At 40.1% G+C, this 16609-nt stretch overlaps 1 protein-coding gene across 2 annotated transcripts in view; it reads left to right on the plus strand.

Moving 5' to 3' along the window:
• Positions 1-11550: 11550 nt before the first annotated feature.
• Positions 11551-16609, plus strand: part of Calcr (calcitonin receptor) — a 78915-nt gene continuing 73856 nt past the window's right edge. For both annotated transcript variants that reach the window (XM_028869791.2, XM_028869793.2), the window contains exons 1-2: positions 11551-11636; positions 11818-11993. The gene's annotated coding sequence lies outside the window, so the exon portion shown is untranslated. The remainder of the gene's footprint in view (positions 11637-11817; positions 11994-16609) is intronic.

Here is a 16609-nt window from a genome sequence, read left to right on the forward strand (position 1 = left end):
CAGAGGTCAACTTTGGGTGTCATTCTTCAGGTATTGCCCACAGTGTCATTTAAAACAGGGTCATTCACTAGATTAGGCTGGGCCAACTGGTCAGAAAGCTACAGGCATTGGCCTGTCTCTGTCTCCCTGGCAATGGAGTTATAAGTTGTGCAGGGCAACACCCCATGGTTTCATGCATGATTTCTAGGGATTGAAATCTCATGTCTTCAAGCTTTCATGGTAAGCACGGTACCAACTGAGACATCTCATCTCCCCAGCACCATTTTTGGATTTTGATTCCACTTTTTTGAAATTATTTTTCAGAGAAGCCATGTATTTTTGTTTTAAATTCTTAAAAATCATTTAATTACAGAATATTTTTCAACTTCCCAAAGAAACAGAGAAAATAGTAGACTTTCATAAACCCATGACCTAGGTTTGACAGGTTCTTATATTTTTTTCAAAAACTCTTCCAATTTTAATAATTCAAACTCCATTTATATTTTTAGTCTTACATATTGGCTTTTCATCATTGTTCACCTAATTAGTAATACATAAAATGCTAGGATGTCTTATTATAGATGCATCTCAATGTAATAATAATTCATAAAGAACTTCTTTTAACTAGTGACTTGACATGTTCTAAAAGTGGATTAATTCATTATTTATGAAACTGTAGTGTTCAGAACAGGAGTCCATGAAGTTTTTTCTCTATAAGGTGAGTTGTAAATATTTGAATTCACTGCTGCAGCTACCTCACTCTGCTTCTGTGATGATGGAGCAGCCACAAACAACACACAAATGAGTGAGTGTGACCGTATCCCCACACAACCTTATTAACAGAACAGACGGCAGCTGGACCTGGCCCAAAGGCTGCAGTCTGCTGGCTTCTACACCAGCCATCTGAGATTGTACTATTTAGTTTCACTAAACAGCTACATACATAAACACAGATACATACAGAAGAAAAATAAAATATTATTTGTAGCAGCTTTTAATAATCTCTCTGGAAAAGATCAAGATTGCCTTCCATTGTATCTTTATTTTATAAGGGTATAATTTATATGCATGGTAACTCAGATAAAGATAAGATTTTCCCTATTCTTTTGCAAGTGAACATAACCATATGACTAGAGTCCAGGCATGTTTCTTTTTATTATCTTATTATATGTATGCCTGTGTGTGTGTGTGTATGCCTGTGTGTGTTTGTGTGTGTGTGTGTGTGTGTGTGTGTGTGTGTGTGTGTGTGTGTATCTAGTGAAAATCGAGGCCAGAAAAAGGTGTCATATCTCTTAGAACTGCAATTACAGACAGAGGTCAACCACCATGGGGGTGCTGATAATCAAACCTGGGTCCTCTGCAAGAACAGCCTCTGCAAGAACAGCCAGTACTCTTAACCTCTGAGCCATGTCTCCAACTCCATCTAACACATTTTAAGTAAAAGAGAAACTGGGTAGCTTCTGGAACTTTCTTTAAAAGAAAGTTACCGTGTACCCATTGATGCTTTTCCCTCTGACACCCATGTCCTTTAACTTGAAACGTGGCTTTTGGCACCAGAACTATCTTTTCACCCATATGGACCTGGACCTTACCCTAACAATGGAGAAGAAGTGAACTGGAAGCAGCTCAGATCTTTGGGGACTTTGTATAGGCAGACCCTACTAGCAAGATTTTCTCTTAAGTACCTATATCCATATCCTTCTTGAAGACAAAATTAAACCTTAATATTACTAGTCTATTATTATTTGTAGTTCTTCTGTTACTTGAAGCCATACTTAAATTCTTGCTAGCCCTTTAAGGGTTCACAGAGAAGGCAATAAGGCAAGACACTTAAAACCAGTTAGCTTCACTATTCTGGTCTAGCATGATTCCCCATCTTTTCAATAGATTCTGCATTCTCACTTTTTTTCATAATGAACATTCTGGGAAAGTAAACCACTATTTGTATAAATTAAGAAATGTATATAAAAATTTAAGGAAGTATTCCACTGTCTACACCTATTCAAAGCAAAGCCCTGAAGTAGCTATAGAAATGTACTTATTTGCAGTTTCCAAAATATGGCCAACATGAATGCCTATGAGCAGATTCATGCAAATACCAAGATTTCCTGTACGTTTTACTTTAAATGCTCATGCCTGTTACCCTGGAGAATGGCTCTCTTTCACTGTACTGGCAGAAGCGATCTGTGCACAGGTGTCTGTAGTTATTTGTGCTGCTGCGGTTCCAGCTGGAAAAAAAAGAGACTGCAGAGTGAGAAAAATCTGAAGAGTTACCAAATGCATGGGAACCTCGTATCGCACACCTCGTTGAGTGTCTCATCAAATATACAGATAGAGCAGTCTGGGTTCAGTGTAGGTCATTTCACACCATTTCATATAAAGCACTTTTATTTACTAGTTCCTGGACGATAACTGGGCTAGTTGCATTCTAAAGGGAATTGCAATCTCAATTTAAATGTAATTTAAGAAAAGAGAAAGATAAGCAGATACCATTAATATTTCTTACATGGAAAAAGTAATGGGAGAAAAGAAACAGAATGTTAATGTTGCTTATCACTGACTAGTGAGGTTACAAGCAATTCTTCCTTTTATTTTCCAAATACCCTGCAATGTGTATCATTCAATTTCCTAAAGCACTTGATTAAATAAACAAAATAGATACGAAAATGAAAAATATTAAGAAAATCACCACGGCAAAAAAAAAAAAAAAAATTCCCCAGTAATTCTCACTTATCTGCATTATAGGAAGAGAGAAGGGATACAGTTGCCTCAAAGATCAAGTGAGCTCACAGTCTATTTCTGCTGGTGGGCTTGGAAATAACTGGGTGTTTGAGGTTTCTTCCCCTCAGTTTCCTTCTCTGTGCAACTATACCTGGCCATCAGAGCTATGAGAAAACTGACCGCGGATGTGAGAGAACCTGGAACTCAGTTTCTAACTGATGAATAATCATTGCATATCGTTGTTATAGCAGATGTTCAATCAATGAATGTGCACTGTATCAGTGTGGTGTGTGGGGGGAGCAAAGATGAATGAGATAAGCCTCTGCCTCTACAGAGGTCACAACTCAGCTTGAGTGGTAAGAATCATATCAAAATAGTGACAATGCAATATTCTCCACTAAAGAGGTACAAGGGACTTCAATGGCAAGCTTTGAAGTTTTACAAGGCAGATTATTCCAATGTAATGAAATAAAAAATATTCTGATAAAGAAAATAAAAATGCTGAATTCCATAGATAACTGTCCCAACTATGTGACCCAAGATACAAATTTTCCCTGTGTTACAGATTCAACATTTTTCAACTAGAATTTTCCTAAGAAATCTGCTTCTATAAATTGATTTAACACTTTGTGCATGAACTGATCTAACTTCTTCATTAGCTCTAGATTGAAGCTTATAAGCATGATCGCATGCACACATATGAGCATGTGCTTACATGAGTATGGGATATAGCATAAAATAGAACATATTTAATTATAGATCATTTGTATAATACAAAAAAAACAGTTATTTTCTTTTCTGTTGAGGAATTGAGGCACAGAATGAAAAAAGAAGTTTCCTAAAGTCATATGAATATGGATTTGAGTGAAGCTTTGCATAGTTTTGTAGATTTTACATAAAACAATAAAGTATGTAGTTCATTTCAGAATGAGAGTCAACCATGAGCAAAAGTACAGAGGTAGATAAGCAAGAAAGTATAGGAGAGGCAGCATATGACCCTAGAAATAGAAAGTTCTACATACATGAGCTGAAGTTGCAATAGATTTCATGACATTGCTAAAAATTCTTAATTATTATAATTGTCTACAAAATAAGGCCAATAAAATATTCCTTTCAGGGTTGATACAGAGATCAAATAACATAAAGCATGAGACCTGCTCAACAGTGTCTGATAGGTAGCAGATCAATATTTAATGAATTGATGCTATTATTATTACTGTGTAAATGGCCTAGACTGGCCAAATAAAGTGTGTGAGGAGGTAAGAAGTGGACAATAACTGACAATAAGGGCATTTATAGCCCAATCTTGAAGAGTCCCAGGTACCTGGCCTGGAAGTTTGGAATCTTATAAATGTTGGAACATCTCAAGGAGACTTCATCTCCATCCAATATTAACTGTTGGAATTTCTTGAACATTCACTTGGTAATTAGGAGGAAAACAGTACCGCATGAGGATCATTGGCTAAGATATAAAAACATATAGAAACAATCCATATTCATATAAATGGATACTGACTACCCAGTTAGCAGACTACTGAAAATTCTAGAAGGAAAAAATGAATTATTAAATTCTAGAAGTGTCGATCTAGCACTGAAATTATGTATGAAGAAATTTTTAAGCAATAAATGTTCGAACTACCTTCACTCATTTAACATCTAAAGGCTAATATCATATCTATGACCTCTAGTTCTGAGCTACTGAAGATATGTCCAGAAAAGAAAAAGACAGAAAAATATGAACTAAATTTTTAAAAGTCTGAATTCAGCTCAGCTGGACACCTACAAGCTAAGAAAGGAAGTAGAGTCAAGCACTTTTGTCAATAAATTATCAGCATATGTTTAATATGGGACGTGTGTTTTCCATTTTCCTAAGAGCTTTACGAACTTTAGTTCATCTCTATAGCATAATCACATAATTATTATTCTTGTTGCATTTTCAAATGAATAAACTGAGGCTCCAAGAAACTGAGCAATTTGTCAGCATACACAAAGATAGCAAACAGCTTGACTCAAGAGTGGAAACTGATATGTGCTGCTCTGTTGTTTACTGAAAACTGACAATATAATCACCAGTACCGCTGCAGCGCCCTCTAAGCACAGCTCAGGAACCATGGCCACTATTGCCACCACTGAGCTGCCACTAACACCTATGATCAGCATGACCCGAGTCTCAAACTCTGTTACCATCACCACAGATGACAGTTACCACAAACACACACCACCTTCAAACTCCAGAAGTACCAAACCTACTCTACCACCTCTATCAATGCCTTGTCAGCATCATCTATCTTCTCTCCAGCAGGTGATTCTTCCCTCAGAAAGACTAGCTTCTTTAGAAACAAAGCTTCTTCTAAGAAAAAAAAAATTCTATTGATTAAAGCCCCAAGAATAAATTTCTTTCCCTGCTTCCTGTAACAGGAAGCTGCCTCTATTCAAAGCAATTGTCATCACTATTTTTTTTAAGATTAAACCAGAAAGAAAAAACAGAATTAATCCCATTTCATGGGGCCATACAACATTGAATCTCATAGAATAAAACATACTGAAAACCTAGGAATGCATGCAATCTACAAAACAATGCATATATCTGAGGGGAATAGGCAGAATCTGCACTGCCTAAAAGATGAGCTATAAACCAGCATCAGAAACATGTGACCTCGGTAGAAATTCAGAATCTTGTGTCTGTTGCACAGCATGAGGACCTGAGTTCAGATCCTTGGAACCCACATAAAAGCTTAGGTCTATTTGTGCACACAGGTGATCCCAGTACAGGGGGGTAATAGACCAGAGGATTCCTAAGGCTGGCTGGGTAGCCAGTATAGCAGATTCTGTGGGTTCTATATTCATCGAGAGAGACTATCTTAAATAATTAAGGTGGATAAGTACTAAAGAAGGGTCCAGTGTCATCCACTAGCCTTCATGAGCACACACACACACACACACACACACACACACACACACACAAAGAAAGAAATACAGAATCTCAGGGCCCAATCCTGAGGTATCCAGGAGAGTCCACCTTGCATCAAGATGCCCAAGTAGTTTAGCACTTCAAAATTTGAGCAGTACCACCATACATCCTTGAGTTAAATCTGACATTCTGTACATAACAGCAGGTGATTTTTGTCTAGCACCTCACATGACACCTTAATTCAGATTCATAAGAAACAAACATTTCCTTTCAAATAATATTTAGACTAGAGACAGTTTCAAGAAAGTGGGGATCTAGCTGGTCCATCACTGACAGACAACAGCACAGGAAAATGTGCTTTAAGAAAGGGGAAGACAGAATCCATCAAGTAAAGATTTTGAAACCTGAGGGGGAAAAATCATCTAAAAAGGTTTAGGCAACAAGGTGAAACGAGACAACAGATAGAACACGTTCTGTAAACAGAGAGGTAATGAAGAGGACGTGGGAAAACACTGCCCCCTTTGAAGTGGAGAAGGCAAAGCCGGAGAAGCTGCCACCGAAGTGGCAGAGGCAGGTAACGAGGTTCTGAAGGCATGATTTCGCTCTCCCGACACATACAGTCATCTGTAATCAATTTATTTCCTGTAATCAATCTTGAAGAACGGCACCCTGGGGACAAGATGAGCACAGGGTCACCCCAGGGAAGAAATGCATGCTCTCCCCTCGTCTCCTCTGCCATGCAATCCTCTCCGTATCCCCAGTCCTGTGCTTTCTTGTAACACTGGAGGTTTCTTTGCTTTTTGCAATTTCTGCCTTTGAAAGATCTGTACACCTTCGTCACCTTCTCTGAAAACGTCTATAATTAAAATCTATTTCTGAAATATTTATAGATGCCTACCATGAGCCTCTCCTGCTATTTAGAATCATAAGATTGTGTTTTTTGTTTTTTCCTAATTAGGGAAGCAAGCCTATGGGAAGCAAAGCAGTCTGACCCTGTGCCCTTACAGCCCTGTGTATTTCTCTCTCCCTCTGTTCTCCTACCAGCCAGGACTGGAATTGAGGGGACAGGTGATGCCCATTCTTGCCTTGATTGAAACACTGCCATCCAGTATATGTACGAATTAATCATCCTGCAATCGAGTCTTCATTATTTTGTCAAAACACATTTCGCATCTGCCTATGCACCTGCACAACCATAATGAAATATGCCTGCATCATAGAATTAAGATAAGATAATGCTATCGATGCTTGGTAAAATACAACAGTGCAGAGTAAGTTTTCAATAAGGAAGAGACGATAAAACTCTTGGTTTTTCACTATAAAACAGAGAGTTAGGAACCACAGCTATTACAGACAATTTAAGTTTTTGCTGTAACTCTAGAGGAAGTTGTATCTACCTCTTAGCAGTCTGACAAGAGACCCTGACAATTTAAGCTAAAAGGTTAGTACCATGTGCGAGTTTTCTCTACTAATATAACTTAATATGAAGCAGCCTCAGAAGTACAGAAAATCGTGGCTACTCATCCCACACCTCCTATCTTCCAAATTCCCGAGCACAGACCAAATACAACTAAATTACAGAGAGCCGTTTACAGAGACACACATGCCCACACATGCACAATCCCAAGATGAGTCGATTCCTGACCAAATGGCATCTCTAAGAGGGGGTGAGGGGCAAGCAAATCGTGAGGATTTTCCTGGTGAGTGTGAGGGTCTCAGCTCAGGGACAAGCTTCCCTGACATGTGGAGCAATATTGCCGTGCTTGTCTCTCCCCGATGCTGCCAGTGCCTGAAATTCACCACTGCTCACTCTGCGTGTCATTATTTGCCTCCCCCCACCCAACTAGGATGTAAACCCTCAGTGCCCAATTATTCATGTTTTTTTTTTTAAATGAATGAATGCATACATTTGTTTTTGCAGATTTCCCCCCCCTGGCTCCTGGGCTTCTCTCTGGAATTCTCTTTATAAAACAGGAAGTATATATTCCCAACTTCATCAGACATGGAATAATTAGTTTTCATTACTGCCCAGTAGGGTATGGCCTGCCACCATCTCCTACTCTGGGTTATTTATTCACGGGGTTAACAGTTAACCCAAGTAAAGTTTATACTAAGTATAATTAGGAAAGACATTTCCTAGTTCATGTGGAATTTGTTGTTGAGCTTTGCTTTAGTTTGGTGTTTTGTTTTCTGCTGCCAGGAGCTGCGTTCTTCTGAGAAATATCACTGTGCGGCCCCCTGTGAGATGTACCAGCCCCGTTTCAGAAACAGAGCCTGAAAATCAAAGCCGACTTTCTTCCAGAAAAGCATGATCTATCAGGTCAAAGTTCAAATTATTTCAAGGGAAAAAATTTATTTTTCACCAAGGTGAATTATTATTCTTGCTGTCATCCTGAGGTCTGTAAATCTGAAGGGTAATTACATACAGGATAACCACCAGCTGCTGTGTATGGAAGGCTAAAAAGAAAGAGATACATGTCCTTATAGAGACGGTGGGCTTCCTGGGGGTGGGAATTGCATATTATACTGTTCAGGTCCCACAGGGGTGGCTAACCTAGTAGTGTATTATAGACCCACGTAATATTAAATATGCTTTAAATGGTATATAACGGCCTGGAATGTATTTCAATGCCAGGAAGCTTAAAAGGAGAAGAAACTCAGGGCTAGAGAAATGACTCATGAGGACAGTGCTCGCAGTTAAGGATGAGGACTTAGTCCGGAGCCCAGTACCCACCTGCCCAGCACCTCATGCCTGTAACCCCAGTGCTGAAGGGCAGATGTGGGCAGATCCCAGGGTTTCACTATGCAGCCTAACAGCAACCTCTTTACCTCAAGCGTGGCAAGACTCCACACTCTGGGCAATGAAAATTGAAGAGTTTTAGACAGAGGTGGAGTTTGCTTCTAAAGCAGTTAGTTTTTCAGGCACCAAACAAGGGAGACAAGATTTATAACTGAGTCTCCCTAAACTCACAGCTGTCTGAAGGACAAAATGTTTAAAGAGGGACCAAAGAACGCAAAGCCTCCCATAAAGCTGCAGCATTTTGAAGTCAAAAGTAATTAGTGACAATTCCAGAAATGTAGGATTATCAGTTTTAAGGTGCTTATTTCCTGAATGCTCCCTTGACAAACTTCTTTTATTCAAAGGTTTGTTTACACATATGAGGCATCCAGTTTGAAAAGCAGCAGCTCGGCACAAATCAAATTTATGCCACCTTAGATTATGACCCCCAGGAAGAAATCTTTTTTTTTTTTTTTTTTTTTTTTTTTTGCAGTACAGTCCAGGCATAGGGAAGTGATACTGAACTTTAAAGAAACAGCATCCATACTTCCCAAACACACTCCATTCTGCCATTTTCTACTCCATTTCACTAAACTGATTGTAGGAAAAAGCAGTAACTCTCAAAAGGTCAACAAAACCATGCAAATCCTTCTTAATGGTCCCCACATCAACATCTGCCCTCTGGAGACCACACAGAAAATATTTTGGAAGCCTTAAGACAACAATAGAGTTACGCTTCTTATGACTCCAAGTGCCTCCAACAGGTGCATAGCAATTTTGGTATTAAAGGAGCAGGCAAAGTTAATTGAATCCCCCTGAGAGACATCCCAGATCTTACCCCAGCTTCCCTGAAATCTGGCTACAGTGACTTTTTGCTTCTCGAAGATTATTTCTGACACAATAAGCACTCCAATTAGTCGAGGTTGCCAGTGCTTACACCACACATGGTTTGAGACTGTCTAGCATACGTGTGCTGTTCTTTTTTTTTTTTTTAACTAATTCTTAGACATCCGAGTCAAGTGAACTTTACGGCTTTACAGAAACAAATCCAATATGCTCTTAAAATACTACTGTTTGTTACCAATACGGTGAGATGCCCAGGGGTCAGCCAACAGCAACAGCAGCCAATCCCTCTGCACTTGCTGCATCACTCAGTGCCAGAGCAGGGACACTATCGTTTCTCTAATTAATTGATATTTTGATGGTTTGAGCTAGGAAAAGGAGAATTCTCAACATTTGACCCCCAGCAGTTGCTGTAAGAGATATGTGAACAATTTTAATAATAATAATAAAACCCAAAGAAGGCAAATAAAGTTTCAAAAAGAATTTTTAAAGGCAGCTCTGATCAGATGTCAGATGGCCAGCAGCAACTGGGAAATCAGAGAGCTTTTGAGCCGAAGACAGATGTTAAAGCATACAGCCAAGAATTGCATCTAAAGCCTGAATTTAGAGGGTCACTTTTAATTTTTTACATTAGCACAAATTAATTGTATAAATAGACAGCTTCACCTACAGGTTTTGTTTCTGTTACTCGGCATGTTTCCTTGCAAACCCCCTCCTCACCCGAATTCCAGTCCCTCTCCTTGTCTCACTTTATACTCTTAACAATATTATTGCCACTTAGACCCGGGAAATGAAGAGGATGAAGACTCTCCCCCTGCACTGGGGTGGTGCTTTAGGTTTGAATGCATGATGGGTCACACTCAGCCCTCTGGGTCCCCAGACTGAAAGTGGCAGGGAGCTATACAAAAAAGGGAGCCTGCAAAGACGCCCCCCAAGGAAGAGCTGATTTGTCCCTGGACTCTGTCTTCCCCTAAGACAATAAAAGTCCCACACTACACAAATTAAGGACCCCTGTAGTCTCTCTCAGTTGAAGAGTCAGGGTTCAAATTAGGACAGAAGCACACACACTTTTGCCTAGTCACTAATCTCCAAGAATGGATGAGCAGCAAGGGGCTGTAGCCCCTTTCAAAGACACCTGCATCTCTGACACCCAGAACTGCCCAAGCGCTTAACCTCTGAGTGCCTAGGAAAGAGTTTTGCATTGCTCTCTGGCTTCCCCCCACCCCTATCCTATTATTACTATTGCTTTTGCTCAGGTATGTTAGTAACCTGGACGGCTACAGCCACCTTGCATTCCCGGGACAAACAGGTAGCTGCTTTTCCGAGCTTTTCCTTGAATAGGGAAAAAAAAAAAAAAAAAAAGTGTCCGCTGCGCGTCCGCTGCCGCCTGAGTGCACGCAGCTCCGGACACAAGGAGGTGGGGGGCAGCCCGCCCTTAGAAACAACTTGCCTGCCTCGCAGGGTGCGCCTGCCGTCCCCGCTGCGCCCCGCCTGGAATCGGATTGTCCCGGGCTCCTGCCGGCTTTCTGTGGGGAAGCGGAATTGTCCTCCACAAGTCAGGCACCTCAGACTCCGCTCCTTTCTAGCTATCCTCACTTCTGTCACTAAGATATCAGCAACGTCCTCTTATGTGAAGAGAATGTCCCTCCAAATCCGACCTGCCCCTTAGATTGCACCTGCCCAAATCCGGAGCGGTCCGGGGCTTGCAGGACCCTCTGTCTTCTTACCCTCTGCCTCCCGGCTCCTTACTCAGCACTCCCGATCTCCGTCTGCTGTTTTCTCACGCCCCCACCCCAATTTTACTACCGCGCCCCACTACAGAGCACACTCTCCGCCGCGTCGCTGGCGCGGTCCTCGGAGTGACCGCTTTCAGAACTACATACAGTACCACTCTCTCTGGGTTAGCGTTCTTTGGGAAACTCACCTCCCTATGGAATTTGCATCCTCGGGGAAGGGGCTGGATTCCCAGAAAGCTGCCTCCCGGGACCCGTTACGGATCTCTCTCTGCCCAGTCTGTCGACCCCCTAGTCCCTCCCACTCATAAGACTAACTAGGGACCCTCTCCGGCTTCCCGGGGCTCGGAGCGCAACGCAGGGGTTTCGGGACCCTCGGGGGGTAGAGGGGGGTGGGGTGGGGTGGGGTAGGTGGGGAGGGGTCGACCCTCTCCCGCCGGGGGCGAGGGGGTCTCGGGGGCACTTGGAGGGGCCCCCAGACCCCCCCTTGAAAGGCTGGAAGGCCTAGAGTGAAGGGAGGGGCCGAGCGGAGCGGGCTCTGCGAGCGTCCGCCCCGCCTCGACAGCGCGTCTCGCGAAGGGCGGGGGTGGAGCGCACCGAAAAGGACTTAAGTCGGAGAAGTTTGCGCACAGCCTCATCTCGGGGACGAGCAGAGGCAGGCTCCGCTTAGGTGAGCGTCCCGCGCTTCTGGGAGCAGAGAGCAACGGGAAAGGGACCCTTGCCTTCAGGCTAGCTTACAGCCTTGGACTTTGAACCTATCCTTTAAAGGAGGCTTAAAGTGCCTGGAAATTGGGAGGGGGGCAAGACAGCTTGCAAAAAGACTAACCCAGTTTGCTCTCACATTAAACTAGGAAAGCGAGCCACCCAAGCCCCTGGGTGGGCTGCGCCCAGCCGCTTGCAGACCCTCCTGGCTGGAGAGGTGCGCACCTCACCCTGAGGTTGGCATCCCCTTCCCGGGAGATGCCCAGTGAAGCCTGAGTTCCTGAGAACGCCTGAGCTGTGCCCAGACACTCAGAGAGAATTGCTGGTAAGAAGGGTTTGAGGGTGAGTGGGATTTAAAGATCTGGGGGTCTCAGAAATAGCTAGAGGTGGTGGTGAGATTGATACTTTGGGTTTTTATTGCAAAATTGTGATTTGATTGTGATGTTAGAGGTGCTGATGCAGTCTTGTTTCTTAGTCTCTCTTGCTTCACTTTACCATGATTAAAGAAAAAAATAGGCATCTTTGGAAGGTGTTACAGCTTACAATTTTGTGTTGAGGAGCTCTTCATAATATTATGCATATGAATTTTCTTTCAAAACTTTTAGTCTATATTTTATTGAGTATTAACTCTTAGACTTAAAGTTGTGGGGTTTTTTTCCTAATAGGTGTTTAGCAAATAGCTTGCAGAGAATATCAGCATCTAGATAATGTGTTGCCTTGTTCTTAGTCTTGGAATGGTCTTGGAATTGAGTACAGTAGTGAATGGGGTTGCTTGTTTGGTCATGTTTTACAAAGAATTATTTTCCAACAATCATTTATGCATAGCAGCCATTCTTCACACCTATTAGGAAAAATCTGTTGTGTGCATAGTTTCCAAAAGAGCCCTCTTTTTCATGATGCTCTTTCCAAGCCTGGGTGAAAGACATCAAGAAACATTTCAACAAATTAATTCCTCTTCTCAAAACAGTCATTTTCCCCGAGGTCCAAGGAAATCCAAAGTCAAAAATTAACAATGCAATTAAATTTGTCACCTATCATGCCAGCTTTGCTTCTGGAATCTGCCTAAAAGCTCTATATCTTTAAATCTTGATATCTTTAATCTAACAATATATAGTAAATCAGAAAAGGAAGAAGTGATCTGTAGGAGTCCATGACCACCTCTGTGGTTTAAGTGGCTCTGAGCAAGCCCATCTAGTCAAGGATATTTGTTGAAATTATCGGGCAACTGAGACTAAAATGTTCAAAATAAAATAAAGATTGACTATGTTCCTGAAGCTAATCTTAAATAGCCGAGTGTCCAAGTTTAAGTGTCTGAAATGATTGTAGAAGACAAGTATTTTATATAGTCAAGCCGGTTGACTTGCCATTAAGGATGAAGAGGGAATGCTTTTAATGCTATGATGTTTGTTAAATATAATTTGTAATAGCTTGTTGTTGGCCTAATACATGTTCAGTAATTAAATAATTAAGCTTTGGAAAGCTGGAATTGCTGGTTTCATATGCTTCTGTTATGAGAGGAACTAGGATGGCTGGGTTTGCAAAGTCCTCAGTTTGTCAGTATTCACATTCATTTCTATTCTGTTTTAAAAGAGCCCCAAACAACCCTCACCTGGGATTTGTTTTGGTTCAACAATGACTCTAAGCCTCCGCAGTTAATTTTAAGAACTAAAACCATGAGAATAATACTTACCATATTGTAAAATTGTTTTGTGTTGTTTATTGCTTATTGACCAACACATTGAAAATAGTAAACATGAACTCTTCATTATAACTGATCCACAGAAGCTTATGACTAATCTCAGAGTTGTTGCTTATATGGAAATCTCAGGTGCTTATATGGAAAAATTAATTTAATTATATTAATTAATTTAATATACATTGGTTATTTTGAGGGTAGCGGATTAATAAAGATAGCCTCTGTTTCAAGCAATTAAAGAAATGAAGCTATATATTAGTACAATCATGCCGTGGCATCTCTGTTCTCTGTGAAAACCCCCTAGACTTTTTCAATGTTGATTAGAATAAAAATGCTATCTCTTGTTGCTGTTTATTAAAGTAAAGGTAAAGTGAGGATAAAGGGCCAGTGATGTTTCATTGATAACTTGATCTGGTGTTCTCAACTTGAGCCACAAATTAGAATCCCTGAGATAATTTTTATTTAATGAAAGAACGGGGAAAAAAAGCTTGCCCGACCCTACCCAACCTAATTAAATGAGGATATCTGGGGAAGAGGTCTGTATATTGATGAACATCTTTAGGAGATTATAACATGTAACCATGACTGATAAGAATCAGCTGGTACAGTTTTCCATAATATTTGATAAAATCTATTAGTGTTGGAGGGTCTTGGTGAACATAAATGCCACTTATTGAATTGCTGGTCTGATCTTTGGATTTCATAGATTAATGAATGTTGAAGGATCATGGTGAAAATAAATGTCATTTGTTGTATTGCTGGTCTATCCTTTCATTCCATGTATGTGATGCATATAACTTGATTTTCTAATTGGAAGAAAGATTTTATTCCTTGATGTTTAAATCATAACAGATACCAAGAAAAGATTTTTCCCAGCAAACAAGCTATCTGACCATCCAGAAAATGATTTAGTACATGAACTCTATCTCCAAGAAATGTTAAAAAAAACAATGCCTTATGAAGCAAAGAATCTGATTTCCTTTTGCTAAGACCTATATGATATACAATGTGCAAACACGCACCTTTTGAAAGAGGAGAAGGAAAACAATTAAGAACCATTCTCCTTGGCATACCAAGTAACATTCTGGGTGCCAACTGTGTTCTGGTATCTTCATACAAATCAGTTTTGTAAAGCTCATAATAAGCTTTTGAGATTAAAAAAAAATACTGCCCTGATTTTATGTATGATAAAATTGAGGTTCCATTATGCTAATAAACTTGCTTAATGCCACAAATCAAGTAAACTAAAAATGTGCTCAAACCCATACCTTCTTATTGTGAGTTCAATTGCATCATTAAGAACATACATTGGATGGATATTTATGTCCTTAAAGTTTTAAAGACAGTGTCTATTTGCAAGTGATATAAGGTAAGAGCAAAGATTCTGACATAGCTGTGCTCGGGCAAGACTCCTGGCTCCATCACTTTCGACTGCGTGAATCAGGCAAGTAATTCAACCTTTCTGGGTTAAAAAGGCTAAATCTATTTAAAAGATTTTATTTAATGTGGATTAAATGAATTAATATTTGTAAAGAATTTGGGTAGTTACTTTGTGCATAGTAGGCTCTATGTGTTATATAATTAAATATCATTTATTCATAAACATTTTGATTATTTATTAAATGCCAACTATTGATTTAAGTCTGACAGTACATAAAAAGTCATATCCTTGTCCTCAAGGATTTCTACTAGATTTTCATCTAGTAGAAAATAAGCATAAATAAATAGAGTGATTACTTCACTCAGAAATTGGCATTTCTTCCATCTTAAGTATAATTAAAAGCATGGTTTGGTATGACAGCTATGTGTTATTCAATTGTTGATTTGATCTTCCAGAGTTCCAGCTGATGAAAACCCAAATGGTAATACTTTGTGTTGTTAAAATGGTTATAGGTTGTTTTAAAATTCATCAGTACACAAAAATCATGTGCTTCTGGCCTCATTGTATAAGGTTAGAAAACTGATCTATGACGAGGTTACAGATCTTGAAATTTGTATTTTTCAAGAAAATCATGGGATTGGAACATTAAGGACAAATCAGTAGAAATGCCATTGCTTTATGTTCCTTAATACTGTTCAGTGCAATTTTCATGACTCAGTTTCCCAAAGCAGTGTGGATGTGTGGGTTTAGAATGTAGTTCTGTCTTTATTCCTAAAGACAAAAAAAAACAATTTTTTAGAAAAGGAAATGTCTGTCAAAGAGCACAGCAAAAGTCCCTGGTCCCAGGCTGGTTTGGAAGCCCCCTTCCCTCAGACCCCCGCTGTGCTTGCTAGCCTGTGTCTGCAGCTCCCCTCAGCTGCCTGACACCGATGGGCACCTGTGGACACTTGAAACGTAAAGCTTTGCCTTGTTCCGAAGGAAGTTTCTCCTTATTTAAAGAAAGCATGTGCAACATTCTGTAAACATGGGTTAATTCTCCAAAAAAAAGTACGTGGTTCAGGGCAATGCAATCAATATTTCTGTAAACAATATTTAACTATGTTGTTGCACTAAAATTTCTTTATGGCAATATATGCCTCTTTTACATCTTATCAAGTCTCAAGAGTACTTTGAATTTCTAATGGATGCTATGCTTTCTTAGCAGCTCCACAGTCACCCCTTATTACTATTATCAAAATATTTTAATATTCAACCACATTCCAGTCCCTGTGTGTTGAATTCAAAACATAGCCAGAATAATTGCAAGCTCTGGTCTTGTCACCCTCTGTTCACAATTATTGAGTGCTTTCCAAGGGTATAGCCCCCCTCTTCAGAATGTTATTTAAGAAGTTTCATGATATAACCCATCTGACTTTTCCCCCATCAATGATAGGGTGAAAATCTCAGCAGCCCCTTAATTCCAGTTCTGGAGTTGCAGTTATACTAGAAAAATTGACTCCAAATTTAGAGTCCATCCTTCACTTTCAACCTTTTGCCCTTGCCTGTCAACCTCAGTTTACATTCTATTTCCTCAATACTGGTGTGTGTGTGTGTGTGTGTGTGTGTGTGTGTGTGTGTGTGTGTCCATGTCCATTTATAATGGTTCAGCTGATAGACTGCTTTGCTTTGGTTTATGTTTCTCCCAACAGCTCTTATCCCAGAAGCTGTGCATTATTTGTCTGGAGCCTCAAAATCCAGCATTTCAGACCTAACATGTCCATCCTTCAGAGAATGTTAATTATTCCCCCATAACATAACAAATTTTTGCCATGATTTCATCACTCAGATTTTAATACTAAATAAGATTTTACTAAATTTTTATTAT

The sequence above is a fragment of the Peromyscus leucopus genome, chromosome 3 (assembly GCF_004664715.2).
Source record: "Peromyscus leucopus breed LL Stock chromosome 3, UCI_PerLeu_2.1, whole genome shotgun sequence".
NCBI lineage: Eukaryota > Metazoa > Chordata > Mammalia > Rodentia > Cricetidae > Peromyscus > Peromyscus leucopus.